This window comes from Cyprinodon variegatus, unplaced genomic scaffold (assembly GCF_000732505.1).
Source record: "Cyprinodon variegatus isolate N-32 unplaced genomic scaffold, C_variegatus-1.0 Scaffold165, whole genome shotgun sequence".
Classification (NCBI taxonomy): domain Eukaryota; kingdom Metazoa; phylum Chordata; class Actinopteri; order Cyprinodontiformes; family Cyprinodontidae; genus Cyprinodon; species Cyprinodon variegatus.
Genome location: NW_015150618.1, coordinates 1,110,922 through 1,123,160, shown reverse-complemented (window position 1 = coordinate 1,123,160; position 12,239 = coordinate 1,110,922).

Below are 12,239 nucleotides of genomic sequence, written 5' to 3'. Positions count from 1 at the left end.
TTATCGAACTTTTATTGACCCTCTTTTTTTCTATTGCGCCACACGTCTATCGATCGATATATATCGTTATTGAATTATCGCCCAGCCCTATGTTCAAAGTTATTAAACATTTCAATTTTTCATATATTAACAATTACTTGACAACAGAAACACTGTGGTTAATTATGCTCATCGATATACAAACATTAAAGATGATAAATACAGAATTCATGCTCTTTTCAGAACTAAAGTTAGAATTATTTGGGGTAAAGATAAAATTATGTGACTCTGCAAGTCATCTAGGAGTCTTCAGAGAAATCATTGACAAACAACTACTTTAATGACTTAAAAATTCCTTAAATTTGGATATTAGTACATTCAAATATCATTTTTTTGCAGAAGAATTATTGATAAAAGTAGGTAATGACAATCTAAAATATGTTTACCCCAGAACTCAAACCTTAAAGACTTTTGTCCACTATAAAATGTATTTACACAGCATAGATCAGAGGTGTCAAACTGGTTCCAGAAAGGGCCATGTGGCTGCAGGTTTTCTTCAATTTAATTTCAATTCAGTTTATTTCTATAGCGCCAATTCACAACACATGTCGTCTCAGGGCATTTTGCATTTCACCAGATCATCCAGTCAAATTGATTGATTGATCTTTGGAAAACCAGCTGATTGCATGGTAAAGGGAAATAAAAGGTTAAACCACACAGAGGTGCCGAATATTCCTTTTTTATTTTATTTCAGTCTAAAAAAACAGGACTGCTTTAATTTCCTCAAGCAGCTACTAATCAACAAAAAAAGGACATAAAATTAGATTGAAAAAACAGTGGGCTCTTGTAGGAAGAGAGTCATTATGTTAGTGCTGGCTATAAGAAGATTTTATCTACTAGATATTTATACTAAAATAACTACTGTAGGTTTGTTTATTGTTTTTCAAGCTCTTCCTTCATGCTGCTTTTAATAAATTGTTATTTAAGATCCACTTTGATTTCTTGTATTCTCTCCTGGAATCTGTCAAAATTTCTTTCTTCTATAAATGGCAACTGTCAGTCCTGAAATATAGATTCAAAACTAGCAAATGCAGAAGTGTGTCGAAGACTAATGGCAAAGGAAATGCAATACGTTTAGAAATAAATCTGAACAAGAGCAGAGGGAAGTTACACAGGTTAATAACAGGGATAGATTACATCTTTCTTGTCACTTGAGGCTGTGCTTGTCGATCTTTCTCTGTCATTAGTCTGCACTCAAAGAGCTGACAATAATACAAACACATGAAAAGAGGAGATGAAAATCTGTGGCTGCAGTTCTGATCCATGCCTATCTTAGAATTATATAAAAGCCATGGTTTGGAATGAAAAGGAGATGGAACAAAGGTATCCTGTCTGAGTATTGAATTGTGTCTCTTTTCAGAGCTCAAGAGCATGTTTTATTCTGTTTTTTAAAAGCAGAGAAAAATTGGTAATGAGCGCTTTGCCCTGAGAAAGTTTTTGTCACATTTAAAAAGAGGGAAGAAATATAAAAAAAACAGATTACTTTTCTCAAAACAAAACTGACAAATCTAATGGAAAAGCTACTGCTAAAACTATTAGTGTTATATAAATAACTCTTGAAAAAGACAAGATTGTCTTTACATCCCATATTCGTTTGTCAAAAAAGGGGATATCAGAGCGATTTTTACCTTTTATTGCTGGAAGCAAGTCTAATACCTAAAAATCTTTGATTATTCTAATTATTATGAAGAATAAATGCTCTACAACGTAAATTATATGTAAAACCCCTTTATTTATTGTGTTTACTAAATAAACACTGCAAAATATTACATTTTTTTCTAGTTGACAAGGAAAATGAGTATGATAAAGCTGGTGGTAATACAACAAATGCAGAATTTGAGCTCAAAGTCAGTTTACAAATAATCATTTTCAGTCACATCCAACCTCAGACTTTCTGGGGACTTTAAAATATATTATCAGCTTTGATCAGAGGTAAAATCAGATGTTGTGATATTTTACCTGTAGGTTATGAATATATATATAGAACTGGTGTTGTTAATGGCTAAATTATTCAAAATTGATTGTGAAACCAATTGAACCTTTTTGGTTGAATAATTATAACTATAACCTGTTAACTCAACAGGATTTTAGGCCTCTCACCTTTCGGGTGGCTTCTGGACTGGCTGTTAAAATCCAGTTATTCTCACCAGTTTAGTGACTTAGGCTAGACCATCAGCAGAGCTATTAATTAGAACCAAAGAAATATTGTGAATGTTTTTAAAAAACAGAATAAAACATGCTCTTGATCTGACCTCCATGAGAAATTGTTTACTGCATAAAATAACCACAAAAGACCATGGGTTAAAACACAATGGTACCTTTATTAGCTAATGATCACACACAGTATCTAATAACTATGCAGACAATAAACACTACTGAAAGTAAGCAAAAGCAAAAAAAAAAAAAAAAAAAAAAAAAAAAAAAAAAAAAAAAAAAAAAAAAAAAAAAAAGTCAAAAGTCTCTGAGGTTTATTCATGTTTTAAGGCTTAATTCACTCAAGGTGTCCTTTAAAATAGCAGCAGATTAATGTAAATAACCCTGATACAGAGATATTAAATGCAATCAAGCATTTCACCCGATTTTACAGTGAAAAAAGGAATAATGACTCAGGAATGCATTCAAATATTGACAATGGAAAAAAATGGTTTAATACAGCTGGCACCGGATAACCAGTTCCAGGCAGGCCAGCTAAAACAAAAAAAGATTATAGGACTCATTCAATGGCTGCTACCATATGTCCGGCAATGAGGTAGGTAGCTTGGAGCTAATAATTGTAGCCAGTCCAAAGCGCTACAGGCATGACATGCTGCATTTAAGGTCTTAGTTCTCCAGGAACCTCAAGAAACAGACATGCAACCTAGAAAGATGGGCTAAAATGTATGTTATTTTAGCCCATTTATATTTAAGAGTTACTTAGTCAAAATATAAAACTTATCTCAGATTCTGATGCCAAATGATCACAACAGAATGATGGCAGAAGTATGGTACTACAAATCAATATCAACTATTTATACCATGACAGTAAGGAAACACCTTGAGATAATCCTCTGCATGGAAACATTAAAATCAGAACTAATAAACGAGTTTAATAAACTGAAACTTACTTTATGGTTTTATGTTTCCACAAAACTTTTCTATGGTAAAAGTCAAAACAGATGTTATTAATATTGTGCAGAATACATAATGATGTGACTCAGTATAAAAAGCGAGAAAGGAAGTTCTGACCTTAATGGAGTGATGCTGGATTTAATAAATTAGATTTAATAAAAGGCTTGGAACAGAGTGGCAGTTCTTCTCAAAGTTACCATTTCGCTTTTTGAATGTAAATGCATTTGGGGGTTATTTAAAGTCAAAGCCTGAATGGAAATACTATCCCTTTTTCTGACAATACCTTCCTGTTTGTCCTGATGTGCTGATAGAGAAATGTTGATGCTTACAGCTACAAAGCCAATGTCCCTGTGCAGAGAGACACATAATGAGATAAAAAAGAACAGAGAAGAGAAGAAAATAAACAGAACTGTAGAATACTATGAATGGGCTGCCTTTAGCATGGATGCTCAAATATATGAGGGAGGCAATGTGTACAATAATTTCGAGTGCAAGCCCTGCCCTTCCTGTAAAGTCAGCTCAGTGGACACAACATGCAGGAGTCATAACTGGCTGCCATGGATAATTACCATAATGAATGTAAAACCTCCAACAAAAGGACCCCAATGCAAAAATAGCCTGCATGCATATGCCACTTCACATGACTGCTTACATCTTAGAATAAACATAAGGCAATATCTGACATTGGGTGATTGCTTCTCTAGAATCCTACAACATATTTTTACATTTGACTTTAGATTTGTGCTGGCTCAAATTTGTTAATTTGTTTTTTTCTGAAATGTTGAGATATTACCCTTGTGCCCCTATATGACATGCCAGCAGCTGCCCTTAAAGTGCTTTTTAAAGTACAAATAATCACCCACTCTGTTGAATAATGCATGCTCAAAATTGCTATTTCTATGATAGCTGGCAGTGTTGATGTCAGTGAATGCCGTCTCTCCTCTGCTGAATACAACCCTAAAGTCCTTTTGTCCAAAACATAGTGGACATCAAAGTGAAGACATGAATAGAATGCCCTGCTTGGTCATCCTAAAAAAATTGCTCTCTTTACTTTTGATTAGACTGCAACTAAAAGCTGCTTGCTACAAAAGTCTCACAGCTATGCTAAAAAATGCTTCTGGAAAAGTCTGACACAAACTGTTAATGCTGGGTTGCATAAACAGTAATTTGCTAATCCAGAAGTTAATCTGTTATTTATAAAGGATAAGAGCTCATGTTCTGTATACATGAGAAAGGAGACTGAAGCTTTGGTTGACCTTCAGCTAATAGTAATAAAAAAAAAATTGACCAAGAGCTGAAAATAAGGACAAGGAGAGTTTGGAAGTTCTGAAGTATTTACTGTTTCTCCTACAACTCCTGTGCTATGCATACACAAGATAATATAATTGATTTAGTGTCATATTTTATTTATGGCTTGCACTGGCTGCAACACTTATTTTTGTTTGAATACATGTTGTGCTTTCTGGATTTATTAAATAACTGACACTATGACAAGCACATTTTTCTTAACCACAGCTTCGCAGCCATACACAATGGTTAGTAAATATTTTCCCTAAAACCTTTTTTTGGTTTCAATGTAGCAGATTCCTCAGCAAGAAACACAAAAAATTAACACCAGAGAACTCAGATGGGAACTAAAGAGGAATGAAAAATAAAGGATATAAAACAAAAACAGAAGCTTTATAGTCAAAGGACTGTAGAAATTTTCCTCGACATTAAATCTGTTCATTATTTTTCACTTTTTTGCAGTGAAGTTTGGAGACAACACCACCATGGGGATTTTACCCGATAATGATGAGACCCACCACAGTAAAGAGGTCCACACCATGACACAGTTCTGTTTGCTGTTATAACCTCAGATCAAACAGGTCATAGTAGACTACAGTCAGTCCATCAAGACTGAATACGCTCCAATCTGTATACACACTGGAAGGTGGTGGAGAGCGTGGACAGCATAAAGTTCCTGGGCATTCGCATTATCTTAGACGCAACAAGAATGTTAATACATCTAATACATCTCACCTGGTGAAAAAGACTCAAATATGTCTCATCTTTCTCAGGAAATAAAAATAATAGGTTAACTTTATTAATCTCACATTGGAGAAATTTACCTCTGCTTTTAACCCATCCCCTTGGGGAGCAGTGAGCTGCCATCGTGGGGCGCCAGGGGAGAAGTGAGGGGTTAAGGGCCTTGAAATTGAAATGGACTGGGCTCTCTTGTTAGCTGCTTAATATTGTCTACAAAGCCACAAGCATCTGGTGTCTCAGCATGTGTTGTATAAGAGATGCATGGCACAGGAGACAAAAGATTTTGCCCAGGGGCTAAGGACAGCAGGGGATGGAATGGACTTTGCAAGATCTGAACTCAGCTGAGGGCAAGGCAACCTAAAGATCCGAACCACCCAATTGATGTAACATTTTTACCACTTAAATCATACCAAAAATCAAAATCAAGAAAAAATTGAAAACACTTTCTTCCTTGGAGACATAAAAGCCCCTTCCTGTAGTCAAACACATGATCTTATCCCCCAGGAAAACTAATACAAACAGCTTTGTTTTGGTGACTTGGGGACATTTCATTTACTTGCATTCATTTTATATGGCCTAACCCAGACCCTTACTCTAACTCTTACTATTAATAACACATACCTAACCTTAACCTAAACTTGATTTACACCTTAGTCCAAAACCTAACTTCAACTCAAACAGAACTTTATCTGTTTGAGTATCATGGGTGTTAGGTTTTTTTCAATGATGATTATAAAATTAATGTGTATTCTTTTGAAACATTGTAGAAATGAGATGCTTCACTCTGTCTTGTGATTCAGTCAGTTGAGCATCCTGTCTTATGACCTGATCAACTGTCCTGTCAGAACAATACTCTCTTTTGTAACCATGTGTCATGTTCTGTTAATAAATAAGGCATTACAAGAAGGGGGGGTCGGAGAGAGAGTGTTGGAGTGTTGGGTTTGGCTCTTTCTCCCCTCCTGCAGGAAGCTGTTGTTGAAAATCCCTCTCTGTGTATTAAGTCCTTCTTTTACGAACCTACATTTTTGAACCCAACAATGGGACCAGTTATATGTCCCCATATGTACCTGTAAGTCATCCACAGGTAGAATATTTTACAAAGTACTTCCTCCACATGGTAGATAAAACAAGACCATCCCAACTACACAATTATGCTCCTTTTAACAATTATTCCCTCAAATGAGAAAATAGCCAGTTATTTTATCATGGACTAGTTATGCAGAAACTAGAGCTCACGGCTACACTACATGTGAATCATGCCAATTTCCATAAGATATCCAACAAATAGTTGAAATTTGCGAGTGCAAATGGTTATTATTAATTTGCAAACCTATGAGTAAATAAAGTGTTACTCAAAGTACCATTTAAATTGCTTTAATAAAGTGTAAAGTAGCTCTAGCAGTGCAATTTAAAAAATATGCTATTTACCATCGCTTCATCAGTATTTCTAACCAAACCAAGATAATTCGCTCCAACTTAATAATAAAACAACAACATATTTCTGCTTAAGTCTTAAATGCAATAGATTTGTTTCTGTTGTTTTTTAAGAAAGATGCAAAGCTCTACAATAAATTCATTGCAGTGTGAAAGTGTCTTCCTCCAGCATCATGAAAAAGAAGGAAGCATACAGCACAAAACACATATTTATTTGCTTTATGACCTGCTGTGTTATTTTCTGTTTACCATGGATGCTTTCCAGAAACTGCAGCTGAGCCACCTGCTGTTTTGAGGGAAAAAGGAGAAGGTAAGGTTGACAATAAGATTTACTATCTTCATTCATCTGCTTCATTACTGTCTTCAGCATACTGGGAAAAAGCCAATCCACAAACCTCCAGATTGTACTTATCTTAGTAAGCTGGTAATTTATTACGATTAATAAGATGCTTCCCAGCAGTTTCGCTTTGTGGTTACTGCTTATAAAGTACTCCTTATGGAGAAAAATCACAAATAAAAATCCATGAAGATGACCCTCCCTCGAGCAGATGTTTTTTGTGAGCATTCAATTTTTTTGCTTCCTTGTATGGTGACACCTGTCATTTTATAAGGTTAGTTCTTTTGTTGGGTTTTTTTTTTTGCAAACAGCAATTGCTGAGGACAAAGACAGTGTAAATCGAAGTAAAAAAAAAATGTAAGAGGTCTGTGTTCATTTTCCGTTCAAACAAAATCCACATTGTTTTTTTATTGTTCACTTATAAATGTCAATTTACAATAAGCTTCTGCCTTAGGAATCACCACAAATTTATGATTAAACCTTAACTGTGTTTGAGCGAATCCTCTAATTGGGTTGAGGAGAGTCGTTTCTTTTTGTTTCTCAGCTTGTTGCCTCTAAATTGCTATATATGGTGATCAAACACATCTTGATGGGCCTTTTTCCCATTTACGACAACTAATTTATTGACCGTATGAGTTACTTACTAGAAAAATAATAACACTTTCTTGTCAAGCAAATATCCCACCACACACAGGGGAAGATACATATAAATAATAAAGAATTTCACACTCAATCTTCTATTGAGCTAAATTAGACCCCATCACAGCTCAGTAAGTATGATGGGAAAGGACAGCGAAAGGCTTTCCTGTAATCGTGTGTGTCAAAAGAGATTTCTCTCGGGCAGAAAATGTGGAATTAAGACGAGGAACGAAGAGCAGACAAACGAGGTAGGCAGGGCTTGATGGATTCAGGTATGGGGATGACTGACCGCTAATTGAGGAGAGGCACCAGCATTGTGTCTGACTGCATGTCCCAGAGAAAAGAGGGCAATTCAGATTCCATATAGAGTATCTTAGGCGTGAAGGAATGTAATATAAGCAAATGGGATGAAGTGATTTAGGCTGAATGATGCAGAGGACACAGCTACTTAGGGGAGCTTGAAATCACTGAAGTGTGAAGAGTTATAAGAACTTGGGTATTATGAGTTCAGACAAGTCAGACTAAATGCACCTAACTTCCTATCACGGAAAGTAGAGACATCAAAGCCAACAATGGAGGTAAAGTTTGACAAGAAGTCAAATTCCATTCTGTCAACATAAGGAATGGTTAGTAACAAATATGTTACTGAATGTTTTTAAAAGAGTAAGTGCTTTTAATTAGTGCTATAAAAGGAGGACATAGAAAAAATATGATTTGTTGTGATCTAGGGAACTAAAGACCCCTAATAAAAGTTATGTACGCACCTCAAACCCCTGCTGCTTCTATAGTAAGTTGTGTGAAAACACAATTTTATGCTCAGTATTTATTTGTGATCCAGCCACTAACTCCATTCCCATACACCCCTAACTAAAACAACCAGATAGTCAGCTAAATTCAAAACATTTAATCTAGTCAATCTAAAATACAAATCTACACATGTCTAGAAAAAGTACAATATTTTCAGCTAATATTGTAGCTCTTCAGGCATTTTTATGGGTTTAATAAAAATTGATTCATATAAAATTTCAAAAAAAGATTAACTTTACCATACAAACATAATTAATGGCTAATCTATCAAATATATAATTTTGTACCTTTGTCTAAAAAAGGATGTGAAAAAGTTAAACTTATTTAATCATACCCCTTCACTTCCTATAATCCAAAAAAACAACAATATTCTAGATTCCTATTTTACTTACTAGTCCATACTGCTCAAAAGGTCTATTAAGTCAGCAAAAAAAATATTAGGTACATGTAAATATTCACATGTGCCATATCCTTTTTTTAAAGATTTATTTTTCCTTGTAGTGGCCTTTATTTTTGTCAGTGTTTGAAAGAAGGCAGGCAGCAAACAAGGCAAGAGAAAAGGGGAAGACATGCGTCAACGGTCACCAGGAGTGTGACGGCCACATTGAGAGCCCGTTAACATGGGTCGCATGATTAACCCCTAAAGCACCGCTGCACCCCAATTCATATCATATCTTTAAACAAAACTAGATTCCTAAACAGTCTCATGGTTGTATATTGCTTTAAGTCAACACTGAGTCTGTTCCATTCTTTCACACTTTATATTGACATGCAGATTCATTTTATGTTTGTTCGAGCATGTAAGATTTTCAAATTTAGATGATCTCTGTAATCATATTCTCCCCCTCTTTCAAGAAATAGTTTTTGTATGCAATCTAACTTAAATATGTTCTGTCTACAAAATGAAATGAAAGAGAAATCTAAAAGGAATTTCTAAAATTTTTTACATAAATGGTTACAACAAAGGCTACCTGGGCAGTGTTCTCCAAAAGCCACTGTAGAACTATTCTTACATGTTGAACCTGCTCTTAAAATGGCTTAAAAAAATCCAGATGCTATCTAAATAAACACAAATCTGTCGTGAATGTCCTACATAACATAATTGATAATGCAGAAAAACATTGGGCGTCATGATCTTGGTGCTGATCGTCCTGTTTCATCCTCTATTTAACCAGCATTCAAACCAGTCATCAGTTCCAAATTATTCAAGCCTTTGGTGAGAGTTCTCTAGCATACCTGTGTGTTCTGATTGCCTGATATTGACCTGTTTTGCACTCCTGCTGGATTTCTACCTGTTAACCTAACCTGGAACTGTTTCCACGACACCGTCCTGCCTTTCCCTTCGGTACCTTTTTGGACCTCTAATCTCCTGGCTCTGACTCCCGCGTACATCTTTGACACCACCTATCCTGACTTCCTTCATCTGCTTGATTCTGATCTCCTTCCTGTTCTCCGACCTCCAGGACATCAGCATCTGGGACTCTCATCCTCTGGACACAGACCAAGCTATAGGACCAGGTTAGTGACCCACACGTTCATTATCATCCTCCGCCAGATAGACGTGGTCATTAACCTGCTGTCTCCTCCTGCAGAGGTTCTTGCCCTAGAAGTTCACAGCAGTTCCATTTTCTACTAAACGTTTTATGAAATTTCACTCTCTGCCTCGAATACTGGGTCCTACTGTTTTGAGCTTGACAGCCAGAGATGGCAAAAGTACTCACTTTCCGTACTTGAGTAAAAGTACAGATACTTGTGTTAAAAAATACTCTGGTAAAAGTGGAAGTACTGATTAAACTTCTTTTCTCGAGTAAAAGTAACAAAGTACAGGCTTGTAAATTTACTTAAAGTATAAAAGTAAAAGTAGAAACCACTTTTTTCATGCCGTTGCCTACATTTTAAATGGATGTCTGCCAATAGGACTAGATCTCTGTTGTGTTCATTTTCAATCATCTCGTCGTCCATACTACTATGCTAATGCCACCGCCACCAAGCTGCAATAATTTGCCGCGAATGAATACCCCCGAATCTGTCGATTCATCTTGTAGTGGTGTGTCAAATGCAATGTAGATTCCCATCCAATTAGATTGAATTTGGTATTGATGACGTGAAAAATATTAACGGTAACTCCATTGAAATGATTCAAAACTAAAGTAACGATCCAATTTTTTAAAATGTAAGGAGTAGAAAGTACAGATATTTGTGTAAAAATGTAAGGAGTAGAAGTAAAAAGTCGCCATAAAAATAAGTAGTAAAGTAAAGTAAAAATATCAGAAAAATCTACTTGAGTACAGTAACGAAGTATTTGTACTTCGTTACTTCCCATCTCTGTTGACAGCGGGTGCATTAGTCAGTACAAAGGGCACACCCAAACATTCAAAAGAAATTGAAACCCCGTTTCCACTCATTACCTTCCTTAATTCTAACTAAATTATAGGAATTTCTGAGGGTAAGTTTAATAAACACAGTCACCCGGTGAAGTTAGTTGAAGGCAGAATTGATGAATGGAAGAAGTGGAAGAGGGTATTTGTATTGGAAAGTTATGTCATTTAATTATAACGGCTTGTCCATCTTATCGACAGAAATTAATTCTGCTCCTGCATGGAAGGAGGACGGATGAATAATTCCTGCAGCCAAGCTCTAAGTTATACACAGTATGCCTCCATAACATTCCTTTCAGATTTAGACAGGTTATATAGCTTGCTCAATGGGCACTGGGACCAAGTCAATTGAACAGACGTCAGGTCTATATGTAGAGGAAAAGACAATGCGTGGTCCTAGGTCTTGATAATCCAAATGAAATGCCTTAGTCAAGACTATAGGTGTTAGAGGTGTGGTGTGAGTTGGTCTGAGCATAGAACTGCAGCATGTAAGCAGTGGGATTGGCAGAAGAAGCTCCAATAAACAATCAAGTGCCAGTCTAAATGGGGCTGCATGAGCTTTAGCCAGGGAAGGACTAGCATGAGCTGAGATGATGGTAAAGGAACAATGTAAAAATGTATCACCTCAGAGTGATTGCCAAACTAGCAGGATAAATGGTGCAGTACGATAAGTTACTGGATTTAAGTAGAGATTCGTCAGGGACGCTGGCATGGAAAGCAAACTGTAAGTAAAAAAAGTGGCTCATTTTTTTTCCACAGTAGGAGGACCAGAAAGGGGGTATGTGAGAGGGAGAAAGACATGCGGCAAAGGACCACAGGTCAGATTCAAACCCGGGTCAGCCCCGTCGAAGATTAAGGCCTCTATACATGGGCCATACGCCAGCTGGATGCGCAACTAGTGCCTAATTTTGACCTGAAAGGAATCAACATAAGGCTTAATCCCAGGATCTAGAAAAGCCGCTGCAGCTTTGTGCAGCATCATGGCAACAGCGTAGATTTGTGTTTTTGTATTTGTGAATCAGATAAAAAAAAAAAAAAAAAGTGAAAATACTTTCACTAAACAGCTTTTGCTTTTATACAGGTGTGGAAATTTCAAACCTTCATTTTATGTTTTACCGAGTATATTATTGTTGGTTGCATGGCTATGTATAGCCCAAAGCTAGCTTTAGACACATTCCTATTTGTCATTCTTATTCCATATGCTCCCATCCCTTCCCCCTTCCCTACAAAGAATTGCAGAAAGGGGAAGACTAAATTCTGCAGAAACCCGGTAAACTCAAAGACTGACAGGCTAAAACCCTCATCATGGTTTAATAAAACCTGACACAAACAAACACCATGGTTTATATTCCTCTCTACTGCTTTCAGAAGACTACTGATTCTAATCTCTTGAATATATTTAGGTGTTTCATTTGATTAAGGCATTAAACACATTTTATATACAAAAGGTTAGTAATCAGGCTTACTTA